Source organism: Cucurbita maxima, unplaced genomic scaffold (assembly GCF_002738345.1).
Source record: "Cucurbita maxima cultivar Rimu unplaced genomic scaffold, Cmax_1.0 Cma_Scf00020, whole genome shotgun sequence".
In the NCBI taxonomy this organism is placed as follows: Eukaryota; Viridiplantae; Streptophyta; class Magnoliopsida; order Cucurbitales; family Cucurbitaceae; genus Cucurbita; species Cucurbita maxima.
In genome coordinates, this window is record NW_019272036.1 from 3,274,601 (window position 1) to 3,291,182 (window position 16,582).

Genomic DNA, 16,582 nt, shown 5'->3' on the forward strand with positions numbered 1-16,582 from the left:
TATATAATAAGAATAAGATAAGTGGATAGCGGGAATCGAACCCGCATCGTTAGCTTGGAAGGCTAGGGGTTATAGTCGACGTTGATTCATCATTTTGAACGTCTCTAATTCAAAACCAAACGTGAAACTTTGGTTTCATTCGGCTCCTTTATGGAAGATGGATAAATTCTTACATGTAAGATGTAAAGAAAAAAAAAATGTCACCCATACATAACATCTATGTCAGCCTTTCTGTCTGAATGCATTCAAAAGGACCAGCTTTATAGATGATCCCTATACAAGAGGAGATTATAACAATCTTTCCAGTTATTTATTTGGTTCCCTATTTCTATTTAATATAATCCTTAGGAAAAGTAGTTTGTTTCGGCGAGCTAAAAAACGATGTCGACGTCTCTAGTAAATCTTTCCAGTTATTTATTTGGTTCCCTATTTCTATTTAATATAATCCTTATGAAAAGTAGTTTGTTTCGGCGAGCTAAAAAACGATGTCGACGTCTCTAGTAAACCAAAGACACTGCTTAATAGCTATTTTGTTTTGCTTCAATCTCCCTTATCCAAAGAAAAAAATTGAAGATTTAGTTACGATTAGAAAAAATTCCACCTTTATCCATGGATCCCTTATTCCTTCAATTGGAAGTATTGATCCAATTCAATAAAATTATGTTTCGTAATTTGTGATCCTTTTTCCTCGAATCTTTCATCGAGAGGTAAAGGATTAAATCCTTTTAAGAAAAAAAGTTTTTGATCGGAATATTAATAATTCCGAAGGATCCCTTAACTATTAAGGGATTAATAGAACGAATTGCACTTTTACCACTAAACTATATCCGCTACAATGCAATTATTGTATATAAATTGACCTTTTGTCGAAGACGAAAATAAATATATCTCTACAAGATCTTTATTGTAAATATGCATCAGACTCTATATCCCAACCGTCTTTGTATTGAGAGTGTTGAAACTTTATAACTGTTTTTCTAAAATCTGTCCTTTCATTCTTCGAGCCTTGCATAATTCCTTGATTCACATCCCGTCTTTGGACGCCTAGAAATTAAGGGTGTGACATGTAAATTCAATATAGAAATCCCAATTTTTTGTAATGTCCCAAATCTAAGATTTGGATCAAAATTGGGATCCAAATTCAGCACGTGACGACTTCAACATTCTTTGGCGATCTTATCAAGGTTACCAACTTATTGTTTGAACCAACATGAATCATCTTAACATGCTTTTTAAGAAAACTCTGACATAGAATTGCTCCAAGAAAAGTACACTTAACTTTGGAGTTCATTTGATTGAGCCATTAAAAAAGAAGGTGCACTTTGTTTATATAGATAATAACTTTTAGTTCGTTTATGCTTTTTCTTAGCGAGGATTCGTAGGATCACTTTCACTTAGATGTAGTCTCCATTCATTCATGTATTTTTTTTATTACTATAAAATTCAAAAATTTTAGATTATATATTGTGTACAATCGATTACTTATCGTCTAACGACTCTACTTTTCAATTAAAAAATAAGGTCCCTACTATATGCATGTCATAACTACTACGTGCAGAAAGAGGAAGGAGCGTGTATATCATAGTGTACATAATAAGAAAGTGTACACATGTGTACTAATCATAACGAGAGTCTCTCGATGCATGTGACATGCAAAATGAATGAGGTCCTACAGTCTCGAATCATGATATATAGTTATAATGCAAATCATACATTCATTTTATTTTTCATGACATAACGTTCCTATGAGGCATACATACGTATACTGGACACATCTTTAATGGTTAATATACATGGTTTATCAACATCTCATTGGCACAATGTGAACATGTTAACATAATACGCATGGTGTAGTAGGTGGAGGTTCATGCATTATATATCATTCATATCACAACGTAGATTCATAACATAACATAACATCATTCCTATCATAACATAAAATGTAACACCCCTTATTTTTCAATGGAAAAGTAGGGTCGTTACATATTGTTATTTCTAATGTTGTCACTACTTTCTTTGTTTAAAGTTATTTCCCTACAAGCACGTTTGAATTCAATGAAAATTACTTTTTAAATTTATCGTCGAAGAACTTAAATGAAAACTTCCTTTTTATTAAGACTTATACGAAAATTTGGTTCACTCATCTTCCGCTTATTTATAACTTAATGACTGGCTATACACAGTAAGACTATGGATAAATGACATTTATTCCGAATGGTCATACATAATAAACATAATAATGAAAATACAGATAATAAATAGAACCATATTTATATAAGTCATTTTAAAGATGTATTTAGTGAATTTTTTTGTATTTTTTATTCGTATACATGATTGAAGTCATCCATACAAATATGTAGCAAATGTGAGATATTGTGTCGTACTAAAAAATGTGTCAAAAAAAGAACGTGCAGGTAAGGTTGAGTTTTCATCCAACCCTTTGATGCAAAGTTTCCCAAATGTGAGTTAATAAAGAGTATTCCAAAACTAGTTATTATTAACACATTATTGTTGTTACAATTTATTTTACTAAATTTAACACCATAAGTTGGAATTAAGTTCCATTTTTGAAAGGAGGACGGTATAAATCTCTACTTGAAAACAAGATCACAACATCATTGAAGAAAGGAAGATCATGCAAATTGTCAAGTGTTTTGTTGTTTGTGTTTTCATTTTGGCGTTTGCCTACAAACTCGAACGATGTAATTGTTGTAAGTATGTTTACTTTTTTTAATGTTATTTATTCTTATTGAATTAAGAACACAAGTCAAAATTCCCATGATACAGAGCATAAATGCCCGTGTTTCTTGTTTGCATTCTCTAACTAAATATATATTAATGTTTCACCTGGTTTACACAGCATCCAACTCTCAACTTCCATTGACAAAGTGGGAAGTGGTGATTTGGAACAGTCCCGCAAATCCAGTTCTTCAGACTCATTGCAAATCCAAAGACGACGATTTAGGTTAGTGGCTAAATTCAGGTTTATGTTTTAAGTTTTGAAATCTAAAAAATAAAAAATTAAACTATTTAATTTTTATGTTTTTAATTTCTTAATTTTCGTATTTTAATGTTTTTATTTATATATTTATCTTAGTTTGTGTGTATTTAAACTAAAATTTTGGATTGGCTATGGATTTAGGCGTGCATATCCTCAATCCAGGAACCCAATTCAATTGGGAGTTTAAGGAGAATTTTTTCCGAAGGACATTGTTTTGGTGCAACTTTGCGAGTAAATTAGGGCATGCTTCATTCGAGGTTTTCTGGGCAGAAAAGGGATCATGGCTTTCTGATCGATGCGGTAATCAAAGATGCATATGGTTTGCAGATAATAACGGTTTTTCTTTGTTTAATATTCCTCAAAATAAATTTGAGTTCGTGCACCCATGGTTACATAGTTACATTCTTAAATAATTAAATAATTATCTAATGTATCTTTTTGGTTTTGTGGAACAAACCTTTGTCAGACCAACAAAGAAAATAAAGTTGTTTCAATTATTAACTATGTGAATAAAATGTGAAAGTAAAATAATTATGGAAAATGAAAACATGTACGACTCAAGTTGAAATGAGAGCAAAACTATTGTGGCTGGGGTGTGGGTCCAAGTCTCCGTGACTAAAACATGAAATTCTCAACACTAAACTACAATTTTAATTTTTTTTGTTAAATTACTCCTAAATACTTTCGATTAAACTCTATATTGAAATTCTATATCAAGGTAAAATTCTTGCATTACACCTATTAAAGTTACTTAAATGAAGCCATGACCAATATCAAATTCACTGTGGTTACAGGACGTTTTTTAGCTTCTTGAATGATCTGCTTGTGTGAAGATTGTTGAATCCTAACGTCAGTTTGAACTCTAAGAAAAACCTGCATACTGTGAAAAGCTGTAGTATCTCGTTGTCTCACGTCAAATCCTCTAACTACAACCTATAAGCTCTTTGAATCATAACGACAGTTTAAGCTATAAAAAGGGTCTACATAACTGTGAAAAGTTGTAGCAGCTCGTTTTCTCACGAGAAATTCTCTAACAACAGCCTGCAACTAGAGCAGTCCCATGAGAGCTCTCAGTGCCCTTCTAGAATGGCCATAAAGAAACAAGCATGAGTTCGTCAACTCAATATGCCTCCCATTTTAGAGGTAAGACTGGGTGAATAGCTGGGGACATAGGGTGCAAGATTGAATTCACTCCTACCTGCTTTTAGGGATAGGGTTTAGGGTTTAGGGTTCCCTTAAGTACTGACTCTAAGTCTTGAACAAGAGGCCCCATCCTCTGAGTCCGGTTTAGTGATTGGACCACAAACCAATTGTTCATTAGAAAATTATTGAGACTTAAGGAACAAGAAGTAACTTCAGGGGTAAAACGATAAATTGACCCAACTCTAGTTACGAACAACCTGTGAAGGATTGACTTACTAATCATGGTTATATCAAATGGACAAAAATATATCTATAGTGAGTGGAGTGTCGGAATTGATTGAGATTGACTTGGATGTTGAATATTAATTAAATTTTTTTAATTAATCATTTAATATTATTTTGATTTGAAATTAATTATTTAAATTAATAGTCGAATTAAAATAAAGTCAAAATGTTGACATCACTTAATGAAAAAATCGGTGTTTGAGTTAGTGGAATATTGAGTGTCAATACATGGTATAACCAAACTGGCATGTTTGCCACATAATCTCACAAATTTGAGTAGAATTTTGAGTGTAAAAATTTGGTAATCTCAATTTGATATGACTCTATAAATGGAGTAATCAAGATACATGTAGATCTTCTTCAAAAAATTTTAAGAAAATCTCTCAAAACTCTCTCATATATACTAATTTTTTTCCAAGTTTAGTAACTAACCGGGATTCTACAATCTCGTTCTAAGGCCAGAGAATAGTAGGGAAGACACTAATGGTGGTTCAAAACCGGTTCGTGCGGAAAAAAGAATTTGAACTACAAAAGGTTTGTACTCAAACTCCTTGAATTTTTATGTTTTTGAACATACTAGCTAATTTACTATAATTGATGTACTTGGAGTGTCTATGATCCAAATTGGTTTCGCATGTGTTATATTAACACCATTAGGAGGGTGTTGAACATGCGAGCAAGTAGTTTAGGTCGCATATACTGGGGGGTAGCAGCCCCTCACCTTAGGCAACTTCATGGCCTGTAGTACCGGTTCACTAGCTACCACCCCCATCGATGACGAGCAGGCTAACACTCACCATGTTGTCCCCCACCTTGTACCATTGTGAAGGCTAAGTTTTCTGCCCAGGTCTTTGTATCAATAGTGTTGAAATTCTAGAGACAAAAGTAAATAATTGGTTCCCTGCTAGTTTAAGGATGGGATGAGAGCATATAAGTAGGTTGCTTAATGGATATATTCATCATATCAGGCCTTTCTACATCTTTGTTAGGTCCATGAAGTTGACGACCTTGACAAGAGGGTACTATAGAGCTTAGAAGTAATAGAGGAATTGTGGACCCGGGGCGTCCTATATCTCATTCCCCGTTCCCTCATTACATGAATTTGGCATATATTAATACACATTTTGATTTCACTACTATTTTGTACACATTGTTTGTAAGGATTTAAATTTGCGCAAAGTAATCTGTCCTTTCATTCTTCCTACATTACATAGTTCTTTGATTCACATCCAATCTTTCGATGCCTAGAAATTAAGGGTGTGACATGAACAAATCAAAACCCGAGAATTGATCTCCCAAAGTTGAAATTAGTTAAATGATTAGTTTTTTTTTCCTAGTTTCTTACATGTACTATAAGTACGTACATTTATTCACATGTCCAACACAAATAGGTAGTTAAACTAAAGGTTGGTTAAAAAATGATAAAGAATATTGTCGTTTTCTTTCTCTTCACGGTGGCTTAAGCTGGGGCTCAGGTTCCAAAGGTCGTGTTACCACTACCACGACCTTCTAGATAAACAAACTTGGGTTGCTTGTGCATTGTCAGTCTAAAGACAATAATTTGGGGTATCATCATTTACTTAAACATGGAGATGATTACTGATGAAAGTGCAAGGTTAACTTTTGGGGAACAACCCTCTTTTAATGTAAATGGGAGACGTCATATGCATAGGTCTCTTTTGAAAGCATTTGGCTTAGAATTTTTATTGAGCTTCTTTAGATTGAATTTTAAGATGGGATAGACACTAAAATTCAAGAAAAATATAAAAGAAAATATTTTAAAAATTAGAAAATCGGTCAGAGTCAACTCCAAAAAGGTAAATTTGTCATTTTCACAGTATACTCATAGTTAGTGGTTTGGATTAACCCTTGGAGAGAGACAGTAAGAATTTGCTCCAAATGGGCATTTGGAGTTGTGAAATTGTGGCAGAGTTATTTCATAAGAATTGCCGGGCCTAATTTCGTGATGCTTTGATACCAACGGTAACGTCTCTAATTTTCTTACCTTAAATTAGTAATGTCACTCCATGCAAGCTCTAAATATATATGCAGAAACTCAAAATAAATACTTTTAAAATAATGTCATGGACTTATTTGTTTAATCTTAAACAAAAATAAAGGTAAGGTAGTCTTTCAACATTAAATAAATTGCATTAAAAACACTTATTAGCTACTAGATGAAATCAATGTGTTCTGATACCAGATTGTTGAACACAACTCTATGTGGGAAACACTCACACACTTTATTAAACCAATCGAGAAGAGATTTACAAAACACGTAGAAACTACTAATTTGTATTGGGATTTCTTGCGAAATTTTTCAATCTTTTTCCTAAAATACCTAAGTCATTTTCCTAAAATTATTTCTAAAATTCTAAATCATAAATATAATTACTCATATGGCTTTTAACCCTATTGGGCTATTGATAATACTTTAACACTCCCCCTCAGCATTAGTCTTCATTCGCTGCACTACAGCGAAAAGCTCTCAGGGCGAGGTTAGTGTAGGTTAAAAACACTTATTAACTTTACTTTCTTCTTTTTATGTCGATTTTTTTTTTTTTTAGTCTTTCGGATTAAATATATATATATATATATATATATATATATCAATAGAAAAAAAAAAGTGAGAAAAAAATATGTTAGTAGAGAAAAAAAAAACAATATTCAGTTCTTGTTCGGAAAGAAATGAAGAATTTGATTTGAGGACAAATCCTTTGAAAGGAAGTGAGATGATATGAATCAAACAACTGATCACTTACATGTACCAGAACAAGTCATTACAAGAAACAATACAAACAAGATTCAAGTATCAAATCAAGAAAATAATAGAGTGGCTGACATTGGATAGTGATTAGAAGACTTACGTTTGGTAGTTGAACTACCAATTAAGACAATTTATGAATACCTTATTTTCTTCACTTTGTATTTAATAGTATTTATTAGTATTTATTAGTGATTTATAGTTGGTGGTTGAACGTATTATGTTAGGGTTATCTTGTGGGCCTATTTAAAGCCATATAATATTCAATTTTGAAATCATGGTGTAATACAAAAACCTTGTGGTTGAAACCCTTTGGGTGGTATGTTTCTTTCAAACCTTGTTTTAGGTTTGATGTTAAAAATCAATCCATTAGATTAGCCATAATCAAGCTAATTCTGGAGTGAGTCGTCTTGGTATCTAAGAGTGATCATCATAGATTCCAAGTTCGATCTAAGAGTCATTCCTCTTCTAACCAGCTCTTGGTTGGAATCAATTCGCTAAGTTAGTTTTCTCTGTGAATGTTTGCAAGGATTCTAGAATGACCTCTAGCTTTGCAAAATCTAACATTGTATGGCGCTTATCATCTGGTATCAGAGCGAGGTTAGTGTAAGTTGTCAATCTCTTGGAATTCTTAGTATGCTCTGTGGTTGCAGCTTTGAATGATCTTCCACATCAGAAACGATTTCTTGAGATTACTAGTGTGTGAGTTTCCTTTGTGTCGTGAGTAGTCTGTGACTCTACAAGTCTTGTGTCAAAAGAGCTTGTTTGGTATTACTGAGGTATAGCCAACACGATGGGTGATTTCCAAATCGTTGGAGGAATCAAGAAACTCAACAACAACAACTACAACACGTGAGCAACATGCATGATGTTCTATTTACAAGGACATGATCTTTGGGAGATCGTTGGTGGGTGTGAAACTACACCGCCGAGGATGATTCTAACGACGCCTTGTGCAAATGGAGAATCAAAGCATGCAAAGCAATGTTTGCCTTGAAGACCACAATCGAAGAAGAAATCTTAGAGCATATTTGGGATGACAAGACACCGAAAGAAGCATGGGACACGTTCATGATATTGTTCTCGAAGAAGAATGATATGAGGCTACAACTTCTAGAGAATGAGTTGTTGTCAATTTCACAATGTGACATGACAATTGCTCAGTACTTCCACAAGGTCAAGTCGATCTGTCGAGAGATTACTGAACTAGACTCGAAGTCCGCCATTGTAAAATCTCGAATGAAGAGGATTATAATCCATGGATTGCGACCAGAATATAGAAGTTTTATTATTGCTGTACAAGGATGACCCACTCAACCATCACTTGTAAAGTTCGAAAATTTGTTAGCCAGCCAAGAAGCCATGGCTAAACAAATAGGAGGCATCACATTGAAGGGTGCAGAAGCACTCTATGTTGGGTTTTATGTCCTAAAACTCATAGTTTGTAAACAAAAACATATTCTATTTTCAATAAAGTTATTATTGATCTTTATTCAGTAAAGATCGTTATTGAATAAAGTGAATTTTATAATAATTAATCTGAATCCAATAAACTAAGAATACTTTGGCTATATTATGATTACTTGAACTATATGTAGAGACATAAAAGTGGATCAAGTTCAAGTATATAGTCAAAATGATCTATAGTACATGGATAAGGGTGAGTATCTTATCTTGGGGACACAATAGATGCGACCCACTTTTGTATATGATATAAACAATGTGATCACTAAATTGTACATGTGGAGACATGTGAGTGGGGGCGTCCTATGCAATGAGTATTGCATAAGATATGATCATTTAGAAAATCACTCTCACTTTATAATGTCGTTTACTATTGAGACTGATTTTTTCATTCGATGACCTAGGTAACTCGATCTTAATCTTGAGCTAACTATGAACTCCTATTTATTTAGAATTATCCTTAGATTTTCATGGGTGAGAGTGACCCGAGTTCGCCGACTCAATAAGCCTCCCATTTCAGGGGTAAGATTGAGTGAATAGCTGGGGACATAGGGTGTAAGATGGAATTCGCTCCTACCCGATTTTAGGGATAGTAGAGAGGTTATTCCCTTAAGTACTAACTCCAAGTCTTGAACAAGGGGCCCCACCCTCTCATTGGTCCAATAGGTACAAACTCACACTTAAAAATAATAATTTTATTCTATCCTATTTAGGATCTTAAATTATTTTTTTTTCTTTATAGTACTTCGTTTGAAAAATATCATTTAATCTTGTTAACTTTGTTTCAAAAATACTCTTCAAACTCTACCATCTTTTATTAATATCCTTCATAAAAAAAAAAAAAAATAAAAAAAAAATAAAAAAAAATAACTATTAGTATTATATTTAAAAGACACCAATTAAATTTAAAAATGGTATTAACATACTTTACCTTTAAAAAAACAATTACTATCAATATATAAATGAAAACCGTCTATTGACACCTCTTAAATTATCTACAAATATTTTAATATATCTTAAATTTTTTAACTTAAATTTTTTAAAAAAGGTTTAAAAATGTTTTTGAAATTTTAAAAAAAGTTTTAAACATGTTTTTTTTTTTTAATTTAAATGTATTTTTGAAACCAACTATTAATGGTTCTATTCAAAATTAAGATATTTTACGATTTTTTTTAACTTAAGAGTATTTTTTAGATTTATTTGAAAGTATTAAAATGACATTATTTAAAATTTTGGAAGTAGTATATATATAATTGTACCTTTGGCTTGGGCTTCACGTGATCTTGAGCAAGCGATGATCACACGATGTGGGATCCCGCATCGATTAAAGAGAAAAATGAAGCATTCCTTATAAGGGTGAGGAAACCTCTCCCTAGAACACGCATTTCAAAATTGTGAGGCTGTGACAGCGATACGTAACAAGCAAAAACATACAATATCTACTAGTGGTGGGCTTGGGTGGTTACAAATGGTATCAAGTCCAGTCACCGTATGGTGTGTAGAAAATTTGTTTTCTCGTTTTAGCTCTTACTAAATCTACTCAATATTGTACTAGGCGTAAAATAAGGAAGAAAAAAGCATGTAGTCATGTATATAAGACCCCACAATCTAAACCCTCTCGAGAAGGACCCCACAATCTAAACCCTCTCGAGAAGGACCCCACAATCTAAACCCTCTCGAGAAGACCCTATTGGAGACACTTCAATCATTATGTGAAAAAACTAAGTTACTTTCAATATTTTTCAACGAAATTGTACGGAACATTCAAATTGATGAATTTGACAAAAACAACCTTAAACCCTTTCATTTTCGAGCATTTTTCGAGTCATTTTTCGACCATTGGCACATTTTTTTCTTCTTTGAGACAGAGGGTTATTATGGCGTTAACTTTGTCCGAACTCTGGAAAGGGCTAACTTGTTCACAAGCATTGAGTCAAGCTCTGGAAAGGATAAACTTTGGGTTCCTAACTCTCAAAGCTCTAACAGGTCAAAGTCCAAATGAAATGAGCTTTTTAAACCACGAAGTTCAAGTTTCTAAGCTTAACAGATTGAAGTTTGGACCAATTTTGACCAAACGTCGAGACAGTGTGACGGACGGATGCACTTTTGGTTTCTATCTCTGTGAAGCTCTAGTTTTGAAGAACTTTGTTCCAAACATCAAGACAAACTACGGAGAAAATGAACTTTTGGCTCCCAGCACGATGGAGCTCTAACAAGTCCATGTTTCAACGGACTTCGGCACAAATGACTAGACGAACTCTAGAAAGAACGAACTTCTAATTTCAAAATCCTCCAAAGACTTACCAGGCCCCAGGTTTTGGCGAACCTTAAGGCAGCGAACTTCAAGTCTCTAGCTCTCCAAAGTTTTGACTGGTACAAGTTTGAAAGATCTTTAGCACGAACTTCAAGACAAACTCTAGAAATGGCAAACTTTGAGTTTGTGGCCCTCCAAACCTCTAATGGGTCAAGGTTCGGTCCAAACTCTAAGACTAACTATAAAAAGGACAAACTTTGAGTTCCTAACTCCCAAAAGCTCAAAAAAGGTCCGAAAGAACGAACTTTGGGAGAACATTTGTCCAATCTCTCGAAAGGACCAACTTGTACACAAGCGTCGAGACAATCTCTTGAAAAGACGAACTTTAGGTTCCTAATCTCCAATGTTTTAATAGGTCAATGTCCGGATAAAACGGACTCTTTAAACCACGAATTTCAGGTTTCTAAGCCAAATGTTTCGACGTTTAGTAGAACTTTTGACCAAACGTCGAGATAGTGTGACCATGGACGAACTTTGGGTTTCTAACTATTTGAAGCTCTAGTTTGGAAGAACTTAGCTCTAAACATAAAGAAAGACTCCAAGTCCATGTCTCGATGTCTAACAAGTCCAAGACAGACTAGTGCGACGATGGACGAACTTTTTTCTCCTAGCACGATGGAGCTCTAACAAGTCCATGTCTCGATGAACTTCCGCACTAATGACAAGACGAGTACTAGAAAGGACAATCTTTTTGATAAGTTTAGCAACAGATTGTTAGAATATAGACAAAATAATCAGGAGAAAGAAACTTAAAAGTCTCAAAGAATAGGACTAATCGGTCCTAAAGGACTCCCTAAACCATAACTATATTTAAAACAGAAGACCAGACTAGTAACTCCTAACATTCCCTCCCTTAAACTTATTCTAGCTTTTTGACGAGAATTAGTCTGACATATCACATACACCAAGTTCTTTACGCAGTTTCTGAAATGCTTCCAACTTAAGAGGCTTTATCAACAAATCAGCAAGTTGAACTCGAGTACCACAAAACACTAAGTTGACAATGCCTTCTTTTGTAAGATCTCTAAGAAAATGAAATCTCACGCTTATGTGCTTAAAACGACCATGTAGAACTGGATTTTTTGACAGCTTAATGGTTGAAGCATTATCACACATAAGTTCGGTTCCTTCTGTCTGTAAAGAACCGATCTCCTTGAGTATTCTTCTCATTCAAACAGCTTGACATGCACATGCAGCAACAGCAACAAATTTTGCCTCTATGGTTGATAAAGTGACTATAGGCTACTTTCTAGATGACCAAGCCACTGCTTCTCCACTCATCATGAACACATAGCCTGAAGTGCTTTTGCGGTCTTCTATGTCGCCAGCATAGTCACTATCAGTAAAACCGATCAACTCACTCACTCCTCCCTTTTGTAGAATACACCATACTTAACTGTACCTTTCAAGTACCTCAAAGCTCTTTTTGTTACTGCAAAATGTTGTTGCGTCGGACAAGCCATAAAACAACTTATTAGACTGACAACAAACGTAAAATCAGAACGAGTGGCAATGAGATACATCAAGCTTCCTACTATCTGTTTGAAAAAAGTTGCATCCATTTTAATGCCATTTTCATCTTTACCAATTTTTTGTCATGGAACAATGAGATTACAAACAGAGTTGTAATTTTCTAACTCAAATCGCTTCAAAACCTCAGCTGTATACTTCCTTTGACATATAAAAATGTCATCTGATCGTTGTATTACTTCAATCTCTAGAAAGAACCTCATTTGTCCTAGATGAGTCATATCATTGCTAGTAAACAAAAGATCATCAACATATATGCTTACAATCAAAATGTTACCTTCCTTTTAACGAATAGTGTATGTTCACTAGAACTGCTTTCAAAACCTTCTTTGATGAAGTAGGATTCGATTCGGCTGAACCATGCTTTAGGTGCCTGTTTTAACCCGTAGAGTGCTTTGTTGAGCTTATACACCATATGTTCACTTCCTCTTTTTACATAGCCTCTTGGTTGTTCTACAAAGATATCTTCTTTCAATTCTTTATGTAAAAATGCTGATTTTACATCTAACTGATGAAATTTCCAGCCTTTTTGAGATGCAAAAGCTATGATCATTCCTCACAGTATCCATTCTAGCTACCGACGCAAAAACTTCAGTGTAATCAATTCCATGCCCTTGTGTGTATTCTTTTACCATCAATCTTGCCTTGTATTTGTCAACCTCTCCAAGCTCATTTAGCTTAGTTTTATAAATCCATTTTACCCCAACTTTCTTAGCACGAGCAGGTAGAGCTACTAAGTGCCAGGTCTGATTTTTAATGGATTTAATCTCCTCATCCATGGCAATCCTCCACTTTGAGTTTTTTCAGTGCTTTCTCATATTTTACCGGATCTGAATTGTAAAAAATGTCATATTAACATCATCTTCTTCGGACAAACCTTCACCGGAACCATAATCAGTTGTCCATATAGGTGGGTGTCGGCTTCTACCTCCCTTATAGCCAAAACCTAGTTCGATTTCAACAGTAGGTTCAGTCGCAGGTGCAGCCGCAAGTTCAGCCATAGGTGCAGCAGCAGGTACAACAGCAGGTTCAATTTCACCATCTAAGTTAATCGATGAAGTTGAACCTGTGTTGTTCTGCGTCTTCTCCCCAATCTAAATCAATTTCATTTTCAGAATTTTTCCAATCCCATTCACGATCCTCATCAAAAATTAAATCGCGGCTAACTATGATTTTGTTTGCTACAGGATCAAACATTCTGTACACTTTGGATTCACCACTGATTCCAAATGAAACACAACTTACACTTTTATCTTCAAGTTTTTTTCTCTTAACATCTAGAATATAAATATCCCACACATCCGAAAACTCGAAAATAGTCAACTGATGGTTTTACTCCACTCCAAGCCTCTTCTGGTGTTACATCTTTCACTGCAAGAGTTGGTGATCTATTTAAGACATGATTCACCCACATAACAGCTTCAGGCCAGAATCTCTTTGCTACTTTCTTTTCTGTTAACACAGCTCTTACCAGGTTCATCACTGTATGATTTTTGTGTTCAGCTACTCCATTTGGTTGTGGAGTATAAGATATAGTCAGTTGTCTCTTCACTCCATGCTGCTTGCAAAAGTCATTAAATTCTGCTGAATTGAATTCTCCTCCTCTATCTGTTCTCAGACATTTTATTGGCATTCCAACTTCTTTTTCCACCAACATTTTGAAATATTTAAAATGGTAAAATGTTTCTGATTTTTCTAGGAGAAAGTACATCCATGCCTTCCTAGAGAAATCATCTATAAAACATAGCACATACCGTTTTCTGCTGCTTGAAGACGAAGTAATCGGACCACACAAATCAGCATGAACAAGTCCTAATTTTTCAGTTGCTCTCCACTAACTGTGTTTTGCAAAAAGCTTATGCCTTCGCAAGTGATGCTTTGATCAACAATTTGCGGCAAACCTTCCACCATGTTTTTATGTTTCAAAATACGAACGCCTTTGTAACTAAGATGACCATAACGATAGTGTCACAGTGTTGATTGATCTGTATTAGAGACTTGGAGGCAGCTTTCTTCAGTTGTTGTAATTGATGACTTTGCAAGAAAAATGAACATTCGATTCGCACTCATACTTGATTCTTCTATTTTCTCTTTCTGTGGATGATAAATACTGCATATTCCATTTTTGAACAGTACATCTACTCTCTTTTCTTGAAGTTGTCCAACGCTCAAAAGATTGTTTTTGAGATCAGGTGCCCAATATACTTCTCTAAAAGATTGTTTTTGAGATCAGGTGCCCAATATACTTTGGTGTAACGATTTTCTTGCAAAAACAATTTTACAGTACCTTTTCCAGACACTTTGATTCTGGTATTATTTCCAAGCTTGACACTGTGTGTAAAAGTTTTATCTAAGCTTGAAAACATGTTTTCATTACCACACATGTGATTTGAGCAACCTGAGTCTAAGAACCAGGCGTCACTTCTCTTTGATCCATGGAGTTCTACATTGGCCATTAACAACATCTCATCTTCTTCATCAAGCTCAATATAATTTGCTTCATTCTTCCACTTTGGACATTCATACTGAAAATGTCCTAAGTTGTGACACTTACAACATTCAACCGTTGATTTGTTGAAATTTATTCTCCCTCTTCCACGCCCTCTTCCTCTGTACATTCCTCTCCCTCTACTGTTTGTACTATATCGACCTACAACATTCAACACCTGTTCTTCATCATTGTTGCTGGGGCGTTGAAATTTTTGTTCATGCACCACTAACGAACTTTGTAACTCATCAATGGACATAGTATCAGTATCTTTTGATTCTTCAATGGATACTACAACGTATGTAAATTTGTCAGTTAGGATGCGTAGGATTTTTCTACAATTTTCTTTTCTGACATTTCTTCTCCATTGCTTCTCATCTTATTAGCAACATGCATCACTCTTGCAAAATACTCAGGGATGGTTTCATCCTTTCTCATCTCCAGAACCTCAAACTCTCTTCTTAATGCATTAAGAAGTGATTTCTTCACTCTTTGGTCTCCACCAAACTTTCTCTTCATTGAGTCCCAAACAATCGTGGATGTGCGACGGTCCAAGATTTGTTCAAAGACAATTCAATCATTTGCCTGGTACAGGTATTGCTTTACCTGATGATCCTTGACTCTAACATCGTTAAGATGTTCTTGTTGTGCAGCAGTCAATTCTGTCCCTTCTACTGGTTCTGAAAAACCATTCTCCACCAAGTTCCATAAGCTTTTTGCTTTAAGCAAGTTCTCCATCAATTCACTCCAATGATCATAGTGACCATCGAAGTGAGAAATTTTCGTTAATGTTTTGTCGTCACTCATTCTCTTAATGTTTGATCACTTGAAGATTGCAACTTCTTTCTAGCTGGCTCTGATACCAATTGATAAGTTCAACAGCAGATTGTTAGAGTAGAGAACGTAAATAATTAGATCTCAAGTGCAATTTTATTAATTATAAGCATGGCATTATATAGCCTTTACAATCATAATTGAACCTAAAAATATCACCCAAAAAAACTTAAAGTTCCAAAGAATAGGACTAATCAATCCTAAAGAATAGGACTCCCTAATCCATAACTATATTTAAAAGAGGTCAGACTAGTAACTCCAAACACTTTTGGTTTCAAAACCCTCCAAAGGTTTACCCGGCCCAAGGTTTTGGCGAACTTTGAAGGCAGCAAACTTCGGGTTTCTAGCCCTCCAAAGCTCCAATGGGTTCGAGTTTGGACAAACTTTGGGCTTGTGGCCCTCCAAGACTCTAATGGTTAAAAGTTTGGTCAAAATAGTGAGACGGACTCTATAAAGGACAAACTTTGGGTTTCTAACTTTCTAAAGCTCGAAAAGGGTCAGAAAGGATGAACTTTTGGCGAACATTTGTCTAAACTCTAGAAAGGACTAATTTGTACACAAGCATCGAGACAAGCTCTGGAAAAGACGAACTCTAGGCTTCTAACTCTTCAAAGATCTAATAGGTCAATATTCGGACGAAACGGGCTCTTCAAACCATGAAGTTTAGGTTTCAAAGCACAATGGATTAAAATTTGGATGAACTTTGGACCAAACGTCGAGACAGTGTGATAGACGGACGAACCTTGCTTTTTTAACTCT